Below are 12,882 nucleotides of genomic sequence, written 5' to 3' on the forward strand. Positions count from 1 at the left end.
AAAAAATATGAGAAAAAAAAAAAAAAACTATCAGAAAAATACCAAAAAAATCAAGTATTTATCAATTCCATTCTCTCTTGTTCCAAAAATAAAAGAGAGTAGTCAATGTAAATTAGAGTCATGTAAAGAGTCATCTTTTGTTGTTTCATTGTAATAAGCAAGGAGGGTGTATGCCATTGATGTACAACGCGAGTAATTGTGAAATACCTCCAACTCATTCACAATTCTCGTAAAGTCCGGACAGCTAGCTAGATTTCGACCTCAGTTCTTAGCCTGAGAAACTATCTCTTGGTGATTAGTAGTCATAACTTCAGATCTTTCTTTACACATGTGTAGATACACTTTACACCCTTATCACATGTCTTTTTTTTGTTATCAGTGCTAGGATTGTGCCTTGATAGCTAGATTGACATCTCCATTTTGCTGTGAGCTTAACTGACTTGCACATGTCACATTTGATGGAATCTGAGCTTATATTTTGAGCTAGAACTTTGTAGGTACGTTCTAAGCAAACCTTCACGAGACTTCAACTCGTCCACTAGGGACACTTAGTGGTTTAAAAGGCTTAGTGCATACGCTAAATGCATTCGAGAGACCAGCGACAGTGGTATAGTTAGGATTTCCTTAGTTTTGTTTTACTTGAGGACAAGTAAAATTCAGGTTTGGGGGTATTTGATGAGTGCCAAATAATGTATATATTTATCCCTTTTTGTTGGCATTTAACTCATCTTTTGTGCATTAATTCTACATTTTATCCCATATTCTGTATTTTCATTGTTTTCAAGAATAAATATTTTTATTAATTAATTTTGCATTTTTAGGTAATAAATAAAGTCTGGATGACTTGCGGAGCAAAAAGAGCAGAAAAGTAGTGAAAAGCCGGGAGAAATCACGCAAGGAAGCCGCGAAGAATGGTGCGCACAACCTCATTTTCCACACACAAAAACTCCTCCGTTCTCAGCCATCAGATCAGTTCTCAGAAGCATCCGACGGTCGCTCCTTCATAGAGCATCAAAATCTGAAGTCTCTGCCAAGCACCACAGCGCTGAAATTCCAAGCCTTCAGATTAGATGGTAGTTGAATCCAACGGTCGCTCCCTTGCTGTGCATCGAAGTTTGATATCTCCACCTTACACTACAGTACCTAACTCCATCAAGTACCGTTCGTTTTGTTGTATTCCTTTATCCTACAGTCGCTCCTATATTCTCATATCTCACCGTTAGATCCACTTACCATCTTCGCATCCAGCGGCTTACCTTCGCTGGACATCGAACCTTGATATCCCTCCTAACACCCTAGCAACCGAATCATTTAACCTCAACCAAACATCTCCTCCTTCCTCTCCATCGACCTCACCCCCTCTGCAGAGACACCATGTCCTGCCACCACCAGAACACCACCTCTGCCACTGCCGCTTCATCACCAAACACCACCAAACCACTCTACCTTTTCCATAAAATCAATACCCATCATCACCCCCTCTTTCTAGCCCCCTATTTGATTGATTTTTCTTCTCACCTTTCTCTGAAACCCTAGAAGAAAAATCAATCGATTAGGCGAGTCTAGAGTAGCAATTGGCGCGTGGGAATGGAGCAGGAGAGTCAGAGGAAGAATGGGTCGACGCATGGGGGAGAGATTGTGCCATCAAAGTATGTAATTTGAAAAACCTAATTTCACTGTTTTCAAATTGGGGATTTTTTTGGTATAAACCCTAATTATGTAATTGGGTATAAATGGGGACTATGGGTGTGTGTGAGAGAGTATGCTGGGTTAGCCAGCTTCACTCTTGTAGAGAACTGGACTAGCCAGTTTCTCATATGTTTGCCCTGTTTTGTTTGAACTTCAATTCATATGTTGTTTTGTCTTAATTTCAGTTTTATCATGTGTTAGTTTCAATTGCTAGGGTCTTAAGGAAGCCTTAACTTGCTATCCTGTGTGATGTGAATATGCATTCTTGAATGTTAAAAATGTTTAGGAGATAATCACCTTGGCATGTCTGCAAATTGCTCTCACAGTGGATGCTATGTATCCACTGTAGTTAGAATATCTCTTTGTGGACATAGCCACCAATCATGCTAAACCAGACCATGTTGAGCCTTAGACTAGTTATACTTAGCCAGATAACTAGTGCTTTGGAGCAATGTCTTATTGGGGATGATTTCTCTAGTGGAGAAACTTCTTAGACATAGGGCAGACCACATCTTAACCCATGTCATCACAAGAACAAGAATGTAGTCATTGAATACATGGTGTAGGTTAGTGGTGGAATTAGTGATCCTAGTTCCCTTCATCTGCTTTGTTTGCTTTCACCACTGCTCACCCACTGCCTATGACCTTTGGTCACTGTCACTGTTTTTGTTACATTGCCTTGTTTCTTTCTGCTTTGCTCACTCATCATCTTCACTGCACTGTCACTGCCATTTAGCTTAGGAATCTTCATGAACACACCCAAGTCCCTGAGGACAAACCCCTTCTTACTCCACCTATCTACAACAACCCTGTATACTTGCAGGTGCAGTTGTAGGTTCTTTTAAAACCACACCAGATGGGAATTTGTAATGTTTTGAGTTTATAAAATCTCGTAGATGTAAACGAAAATAAAATAAAAATAAAAGGTCCAAAAATTTTGTTTTCACAAAAGCAAAAAATTCATCAATTATAAGAAAAATAAAAATCGACTGCAGTCTCCGTTTGGTTCAAAGATTAGAGTGTATATACAAATAGATAAAGAGAAAGGGATAAAAAGAAAGCGAAAAATAAATAATTATCAATGTGAATATAGTTAGAAAGTTTTGGGGTTACATTTATAAAACTTATATGCTTCACGCCCCAATAATAGGATCCCACTAAAATGTTCATTTGTGTGATAGTAAGTATTATTTTATAGTATTTTTCTCCCTATGCAAAAAGTAAAGAAAATTATTTACTATGTATGACGTCTTCAAAACCTCCATTTAAAAGGAAGAGTTTCGAACAAATTAGACCATTCATGTCGACCACTTCCCATACACATTTGTAGCAATAAAAGATAAGATAAAATAGAAAATTTAAAAAATTGGGTGGAAACAAAATAAAAAAATCATTTTCGAAAATTCACATTTTATCCCTCACCTCGTTTTCAGTGTCTTACATCCGCGTAAACTCAATCTAGTATCCTTTTCCACTTCAATAATTCTTTAACAACTTAATATATATATTGTAATTCATCTTGTAAGAACAGTTACATAGTCCTATTGGCCTGTAACCATTTGGGGTGGCAGGGAGTAAAGATTTGAGAATTAAGCAAGTGATTGTTTGATTAATATGATCTGGAATTTTCTTTCTTATAAAGAAATCCTGGACCATATAAGTTATGTCATCTCCTATAAGACTCCTGATGTAGAACATCTAGACCAAGTCACCCTTGTTTGACATTAGAGTCAAACCGTATTCTATTTCTAGTATATTTCCTAATTTATGATTTCCCTATTCTATAACTATTCTAGAACATATTAGTTTCCTAGTTTAGTATGATTTCCTTTTCTAGTTTTATTACTTTAGGAAATAGTGAAGCCTATATAAGAAGGCCTAGCCTTGTAGAATTCCTACACATTCAACATTATTATCTTATTTGATTTATCAAAGATATTTTATTTAGTTATTGTTCTCTAGTTTTCTTATAGCTATTGCGAATCTATTGATTTCACACTAGTTTTCATTATCTTTTGGATCCTTGATCCAAGTTATTACGCTTCCGCTACGTTAAGTGGTATCAGAGCCTCAATTGAGAGCCTCCACTAACATGGGTGATAAGAAGATTGAAGAGTTAAGGACTAGTTTGAAGAAATACCTAGAAGCTGATGTCGAAGCAATGGGAATCAGGCTAAAAACGGAGTTAACCACTGAGTTAACCACAGTGATAGATGAACGTTTTAAAGATTTCAAAGAGTGGGTTTCTACCAGATTCATGGGACACGAAGGAAAGAAGATAATTGGAGAATTACCTAAAACCCAACCTGAAATTGTCCATCCTCATACTTCTACCACTCCCAAATCCGCCACTCAAACCCCTCCAGTCACTTCCCAACCTTCTTACAGCCATGATACTTCCAGAAATAAGTCATATTACCACCCATTATTCACTACTCCAACTTACACTTCTTTTCCACCTTCCACAACCCCACAATTTGATTTTTTTGTGAGGATTTCAACTCTTATTCTAGTCCCCAAAATTGGCACAAAACTTCGCCACATCAACAAGCAATTGATGTTGAGAATTATGAGCCGTATTATTACCCTCCACCACCACGCCATCAAAGGAACATGGGAAATCCACAAACCTATCGCCCCAAAGCTGAAATACCCTCGTTTGATGGACTCTTACACATTGAGGATTTCCTAGATTGGTTGTGTACAGTTGACCGTTTCCTTGCTTATATGCGCATACCTGAAGATCATCAAGTAGAACTTGTTGCTTTCAAGCTTACAGGACCAACCTCTTCATGGTGGGATCACCTTCAATTAGAACGAGCCAACCAAGGTATGCGACAATTTCAATCCTGGACATCCATGAAACAACTGTTGAAGCAAAGGTTTTTACCTCCGGACTACATGCAAACTTTATTCATCAGTTTGCAAAACTGTCTCCAAGGTAACCGCTCAGTACAAGAATACGTGACTGAATTTTCTCGTTTGTTGTCTCGGAACCAGCTGCACGAGACGGTTGATCAAACAATCGGACGATTCATCAATGGACTTGAATGGAGTATACAATAAAGGTTAGCTACTCAACAATATACTTCTCTTCATGCTGTCATTAATAATGCTCTAAAGATAAAATCTTTCATGCATTCTCCACAACCATACCCCAAAACATCATTTTCTTACCCTAGAAAACCTTCGTTTCAAAACTTTCCTAATAGGCAACAACCTTCTCCATTCCAGTCCCGTACTTCTCCTACTACCACCACTACCACTACCACCCAACCATCTTCTTCCCAAACCGTACCTACCACAAAGACTCCACCACCTCCACCACAGCTTAGTAATGCTCCACCCATTAGATCAAAACCTCAAAACCCTTATGCATACCCAACTAAAAAAAGTGTTATAAGTGTAAGCAACCAGGTCATACATCAAATCAATGTAGGAGTGGGCGCACATTGATGACCGAGGAAGACTCTGCTGATGTGTATGAGGAAGAAAGTGAAGAAGTTAGTGGAAATATGGGAGATATACCTACATATGCTGAGAAAGGTGATGAAGGAGATTATGCCTCTTATGTTGTTCGAAATCTGTTGTCTATTCCTCGAGTTGATTATCCAACTCGTAATCGTTTGTTCCGCACTCAATGCCGTGTGCAAAAAAAAATCTGTGATATGATCATTGACAGTGGTAGTTGTCAAAACATTGTTTCATCCAGATTGGTGGATACGCTGCAAATATCTACTCATCCACATCCTAACCCATATTCTATTGGTTGGATTGACAGCAACAACAAGAAGAATGTGGATTCTCAATGTCTGGTTTGTGATGTTGTGGATATTAGTGCTTGCCATATATTACTTGGACGCCCATGGCTATACGATGTGGATGTGACTTATAGAGGTAAAGCTAATACACATTCATTCATGTACAATGGAAACAGAATCATATTGCAGCCATCTTATGAGAAACCTAAACCAAGTCTACAACAAGAAGAGACTACGATGTTGGTTTCCCCGGACATCTTAGCTGATGCACAAGGATCAGGTACGATTTATGCCTTAGTTGTATAACCATGTACTCCTGACCTTCCTACAACTATTCCTACTCAAGTGCAGTCCTTACTAGATGAGTTTGCATGTGTTTTACCATAGGATATGCCTAATTCTTTGCCACCTATGAGAAATATTCAACACCAAATAGATCTCACACCTGGTGCAAGTTTGCCTAATCTTCCACACTACCGTATGAGACCTAAGGAGCACGATATACTTCGAGGACAAGTGGATGGATTGATGTCTAAAGGTTTCATACAACCTAGTTTGAGCCCTTGTGCTGTTCCAGCCCTCCTTGTGCCTAAAAAGGATGGAACTTGGCGTATGTGCATCGATAGTAGAGCTGTTAACAAGATCACAATCCGTTATCGTTTTGCAATTCCAAGATTAGATGATATGCTTGATATGCTATCTGGTGCCAAGATATTTTCAAAGACTGATCTTAAAAGCGGGTATCATCAAATCAGAATTCGACTTGGAGATGAGTGGAAGACTGCATTTAAGACAAAGGATGGTCTCTTCGAGTGGCTTGTTATGCCATTTGGATTATCTAATGCTCCAAGTACATTCATGAGGCTTATGAATCAAGTTATACAACCCTTCATTGGTAAGTTTGTTGTGGTTTATTTCGATGATATCCTAATCTATTCGAAATCTGAAGAGGAACAACGCTCCCACTTGTGGGCTGTTTTCAATGCTCTCAAGGAGAATGAGTTGTTTATCAATCTTAAGAAGTGTCAATTTTTCACTTCAAAGGATCTATTTTTGGGTTACGTTGTTTCTTCTAATGGTATTCAAGTAGATGATTCAAAGATCGCATCTATTCGTGATTGGCCTACTTCTAAAACAACATCTGAAGCTCGAAGTTTTCATGGTCTAGCTTCCTTTTACCGTCGATTTATAAGGGATTTCGGCTCTATTGCAGCTCCTATTACCGACAGTTGGAAGGATAAAAGGTTCTTATGGACAAATGAAGCTGAATCAAGTTTTCAATTACTAAAAGAAACTTACTTATGCTCCTATCCTTGCACTACCTGATTTCAACAAGCTTTTTGAAGTACATTCTGATGCCTCCATATTAGGAGTTGGTGCTGTTTTGTCCCAAGAAGGTAAACCCATCGAATTTCTTAGCGAAAAACTCACCGAAGCTCGTCAAAAGTGGTCCACCTATGAGTTAGAGTTCTATGTTGTGATTCGTGCACTACGAAAATGGAGACACTACTTGATACACAAGGATTTTATCTTGTATACTGCCCTCAAGTATATTCAGAATCAATCACCATCCAATAGAATGCATGCAAGTTGGATTTCTACCTTGCAAGAATATACGTTCTCTATTCAGCACAAGTCTGGTTTGAACAACAAGGTTGCGGATGCACTAAGACGTTTCACCAATCATAGTGCCCGTGAATTACTCCTTGTTACTATTCGTGCTGAAGTGATTGCCTTTGACTCCCTTAAAGAGTTATATCCTAACGATCCGGACTTCTCCTTACTATGGTAGAAATGTTCCTCCACACAACAAGGTACGAGTAATTTTGTTTTAGATTGAATCTAATCAGGTTTTCATCTAAAGGTGAATATTGAATGCTTTGTTACTAAGCTAACATTGAATGCAAACCCTGATTTGGAAGACTATATAAGGGAGAACTCTATCAAATGGGAAACCTAATCCTCACACCTCATGTATGATACTAGTTTTATAATCTAGAGTCGATTCTCCTTTAACTTTAGGTTTCTTCTTGAGACCCTGTATGTTAACGACTTGAAGACTTCATTGGGATTGTGAAGCCAGGCCGATACTACTTTCTTGTAGTTGTGTGATATGATCTTGTTGATTCTATCGTGTTGAGTACAATCGTCACAATTGGCTTGAGATTAATATCTCCGATAGGCAAGATATAAAAGTAATCATAAACATCTTCATCTCATCGTTTGTGATTCCACAATATCTTCTTTCTCCATGTCGATTAAGATTATTGTGAGGTGATTGATAATACTAGGTTGTTCTTCGGAAATGTAAGTCCAGGTTATCAATTGGTTCATGTTCACCTTGATTTATCAAAATACGGAACAAAACTTGTAGATATTTCTGTGGGAGACAGATTTATCTATTATCGTAGACTTTTATGTGCGATACAAATTTTTTTATTAAACTCTTCGACTTTGGGTCGTAGAAACTCTTAATTGTGGGTGAGATCAGCTAACGGAATCAAGTGCATAGTATCCTGTTGGGATCAAAGACGTAAGGAGCGCAACTGTACCTTGGATCAGTGTGAGATTGATTGGGGTTCAGCTACAGTCCAGATCGAAGTTAGTTTATAGTAGGCTAGTGTCTGTAGCAGCTTAATACAATGTGTGTTCAATCTAGACTAGGTCCCGGGGTTTTTCTGCATTTGCGGTTGCCTCATTAACAAAATTGTGGTGTCTGCGTTATTTATTTTCCGCATCATATTTTGTCATATAATTGAAATATCACAGGTTGTGCGTTAGGATCAATCAATTAGAATATCCAACCTTTGGTTGTTGATTTACATTGATTGACACTTGAACATTGGTCTTTGGTACCGTTCAAGTTATTTCACATAATAATCAGGCTCACGGATTTCTATCTGTTCGATTTGTTGATTACATTGTGAAATAGAGATATTATAACTCTTTGATATACTTTATTAAGATTGAGTCTAGTTGATTCTCTTGAAAGTATATTGGAGTTAGTTCATACAGATTGCTAATCGAAATATTGGGTGTGGTTGTTGTACCCCCGCTTTTTCACTAAGAATGTGATAAGTTCGTCTTGAAATTATATAGAAGAATATACACTTTAGTCCATAGTACATGAACCATGTATAATGACATTTCATGGAAATTATACCTAAAGAACTAATAAGAAATATTGGTCGAACTCGCAAGTTTTGTTATCTCAAGCTTGTTGTCAATGTTAGATTTACAAAACTATTTCTTGATTTCTAATTTACTAAAGTCAGGGATCGGACTAGGATTGGAGTATGGTGGTTGAGCATCATATATCACGACATAACACTCGAACATTGAAAAGTGAAGAACACACAAAGATGTATGTGAAGACTGGCCTATCATATCTACTCACGGTATTTACCATTCTATCTTATGAGACTATGTTTCATGATTTTAATAGATTTAATCAAAGAAGAAATTTCGAGTTCAACCTTGTCTTGGTTACATTCTCGAAAAATGACCCAAGCAATAAGTGTTCTAAATCCTTAACTATGTTAGTTAAGAACAATTTTTAATTCAAGTTAATCATTTGGAACTTTCCCAAGAAAAAGTGCATACTGCATATAGCTATTGGGAATGGTTTAAATTAGTTATATATATGAGGAAAGAAAATGTTTAGAGATAGGTAAACATACTTGTATATTTTACAACAGTCGGTTCGAATTCCACAGACTGTATAAGTTCGTAACCGCAGTTTATAAAATATGTACATCTGATTTCGGAAATTAGGTAGGTTCGTAAACCCAGTTTTCAAACCACTACCATCCGACTTTTGGAAACATCCAAGGATTGCAAACGGGGTTTGCGACATATGTCGTTTATTATTCACGCATCTAGTATCTCACCAAATGCTCCAACTAACGATGTCTACTTACCGAGGTTACACGAAGATGGGATTTTATTTATGAGAATTTTGATAAAGTATCCCGTTTTTGGATACCCACTAAAAAAATACCCCCATTTTTTAAAAATTTGTTAAAGTACCCTCACGTTAGTTTTTCCATCTAGTGTTAGTTAAGACTAATTAACTTTATATATTTTCCCTTTTATTATTGTCACATTGATTTTATACATCATTTTTCAGGTTCGTCGAGTCTGGTTCAGGATCGTTGCACTGCTTTCAGGTTAATTACATCATTTCCAAAAAGGGTTCATCATTTCAAGCGTTTTGGGGTTTTTGGTTGGAAGAAAACGACCTTCTATAGAAAAATTTAAGGTTCGTCGAGCACGGTTCAGGATCGTGACAACGCTTTCAGGTTCGTCGAGTCCGGTTCAAAATCGTGACAACGCTTTCAGGATCGTCGGATCATTTATCCTCCCCATCAAGGAGATGTAGTTCAGGGATAAATAAGACTTTTAATTGCCACTTAGTACTTAACTGGATGGAATTTACCTTTTGAATAAAACGGGGTACTTTAACAAATTTCTAAAAAGCGGGGACACTTTTTTTAGTGTAATGTGAAAAGTAGAGGTACTTTATCAAAAAGCCTTTTATTTATTCTCTTGATACAGGTTTGTACCACTATCATGGATATAAGCATTCCGTTAAAAATTATGGTAATTTAATTTACAATTAAATTGAACATAATTGTTTTGAGACGACCTCCGATCAATATCTTGACTGGCTTAACGTTTAAAAAAACACCATTCTCTTTGATGATTGATATTTGACGGGACAATTAGTGATATATTTAGACTTTAGGTACTTTTATTAATTGCTAATTTGGACATGCATGCTGCAAATATATCTAACAACGTTGACGAGTTTCCTAAGAACGGTAAATGGAGGCTACCATATTAATTACTTTGAATTTAGTTCAGTAACAATCAAGACTAACCATATAAAATAATTCGTGCACTTTTGTTACAGGGGAACTGAGCAGGTTTGCAAACCGGTTTTATGCACCTAACTAATTTCCAAACTCAAATGTAAAGGGTTTGTAACCTAGGTTTGCTCACTTCAACAGTCTGCATAATTTTGATCACAAAATTGGTTAAAAAGATCAAAATCAACAATTTCTGGGTGAAAAGGATATTTAGATTTAGATACTGTTTAAATGGCCAAAATTTTTATAAATGGCTACGATGTAACCAGTTTCATCGTTCCCATTTTCAAATACTTTTTCTTATTTTTAATTTACGCAGGATGTATCCAGTTTCATCCTTGCTATGTTTTAAATTTAAGCTAGGATGTATCCAGTTTCATCCTTGCTATGTTTTAAATTTAAGCTAGGATGAATCCAGTTTCATCCTTGCTATTTTTTTTTTGTCCATTTCACCCGAACTATTTTTTACTCGTCCATTTGAAATTTTGAATTGTGATTAAAAAATATTTGGACAAATGACCCATTTTTCGAATTTTGATTGACTTTTGTAAAGCATACAAGTATGTTTAACTATCGCTAATTAGTTCTTTTCTCACATAATTAATTTAAAACATTCCCAAGTAGCCATATGCAATAACACCTTTGCTTAGAAAATTTCCAAATGATCAACTTGAAACAAAAGTAGTTGTTGAACAATGATTATTTTTTTTTAACTAAGATTGTTAAGGATCTAGAATATCCATTGCTTGAATCATATTATGAGATTTTAACCAAGACAAGCTTGAACTCAAAATTTCGTCTTTGCAATATTAAATTTATTAAAATCGTACGACAAAGTCTCATAAGATAGAATGTTAAATATTGTGAGTAAATAGGATAAACCAGCCTTCACATACTTCTTTGTTGATGAAGTTCTCACAAATATCTTCGTTTATTCTTCAGTCTTCAATCTTCGAGGTTATTCCGTGATGTCTTGATATTATACCATACTCTAATCCTAGTCCGAGACTTGACTTTCGTAGACTACAAATCAAGATATAATTTTATACACCTAACATTGACAACACATTTGAGATACCAAAACTTACGAGTTCGACCGGGCGATGCTCTAAAACCTCATAAGAAAACATACTTCTGTTACCTTGATTGAATATCTTTCTATAGGAAACCGATAGGCTATCTATGAGAAGCAATTAAAAGTCTTCACTTAGGTTGAAGAAGACTTATATTCCTTTAAAGGACGTTAGCTAGGGGAATCAAGTGTGTAGCGTCTTGCGGTATCCAATATATGTAAGAAGCACGACTGAAGATGAACTTCTCGTAGGGTCGATTCAGTCTCAACTACATTATAGTCCGAAGTATGATTGTAGGCTAGTGTCTTTAGCATCTTAATACAGTGCAATGTTCAAGTTTTGAACTAGGTCTCGGGGATTTTATGCACATTACATTTTTCCTCGCTAAGAATTTCTTTTGTCATTTGTTATTTATCCGCATTATACAACTAATATGTTATGCGACCTTGACAAATTGTCAAGCTCAAACTATGTTGAACGTGGAATATTTTTTCCTTTGGCATCGTTTATTGAAATATAGATTTACATCACTTATTTTTTTTGGAATTCAATTCGTAAACAGTTTGGTTACGTATTAGGTTGATTTTTGGATATTGATTTTTGAGATCGTCCAAAAATTCATCGTCATTTATGTACACGGAAGGTCTTGAATGTATGTTACGTGGAAGCGAGCATTATTTATTTTGAAAATATAAACTACAATGACCCTCTGTTGTAAGACATCATATATATGAAATGTGATGTTTAAGAATTTTCTTCTAATTATTCGCTACTGTTTTAACATAACCAAAAAAAAGCAAAACTTAAAAGCATCTTATGCTTCGAAAAAATAAGAAAATGTACCTTGTTAAGCCTGATAAAATTCAACTACAAATAAACTAATGCGTTTAGGGGTAACACTGCATCTTTATTCAAAATATGACTCATAAAATTGTTAAAAATGAAACTAATTTTGCCTTCGGATATTGATTTAAAACCTCATAAGCAATAAAAAAAAATCGCCATGGGACGGGCAAAGCCCCGTGCTCATCAAATCAAACATCCATCGTCACTGGGCACGCCCCACGCTCACCAATCAAAATGCGCCTGGAAGTGGCGGGACAAAACCCCGCGCACACCAAGTTAAAAGAAAAGACTCACGGGCACAAATCTAGTTGATATTTGAAACTCCATTGGATCTTCTTGGGAAGCCCCTGCAAGATTGCTTAGAGGAAAGAGGAGAGAGAAATTCAACATAAGATGGATTGCTTCTAGCAAACCGGCGTTTCTAGTCCAACGGTTAGGATAATTGCCTTCCAAGCAATAGACCCTGGTTCGACTCCCGGCAGACGCATCCTTTTTCCTCATCTCAAAATGAAATGGCCATTCTTTTTTGTTAAAGGTGTAGAAGTGGTTCTCTTGGTTGCATTAAGTTTCCCAATTCCCATGATTCAACAACTAATTCTTTAACAAAGAAGACAATTCAATAATACATTTACAGGTTTGATA

At 36.5% G+C, this 12,882-nt stretch overlaps 1 non-coding gene across 1 annotated transcript; it reads left to right on the forward strand.

The window, feature by feature from the left end:
• Positions 1–12,655: 12,655 nt before the first annotated feature.
• On the forward strand, positions 12,656–12,727 carry TRNAG-UCC. Its single transcript has one exon. It is a non-coding gene; the product is annotated as a tRNA-Gly (tRNA).
• Positions 12,728–12,882: the final 155 nt, after the last annotated feature.

Source organism: Papaver somniferum, chromosome 7, assembly GCF_003573695.1.
Source record: "Papaver somniferum cultivar HN1 chromosome 7, ASM357369v1, whole genome shotgun sequence".
Taxonomy (NCBI): Eukaryota; Viridiplantae; Streptophyta; class Magnoliopsida; order Ranunculales; family Papaveraceae; genus Papaver; species Papaver somniferum.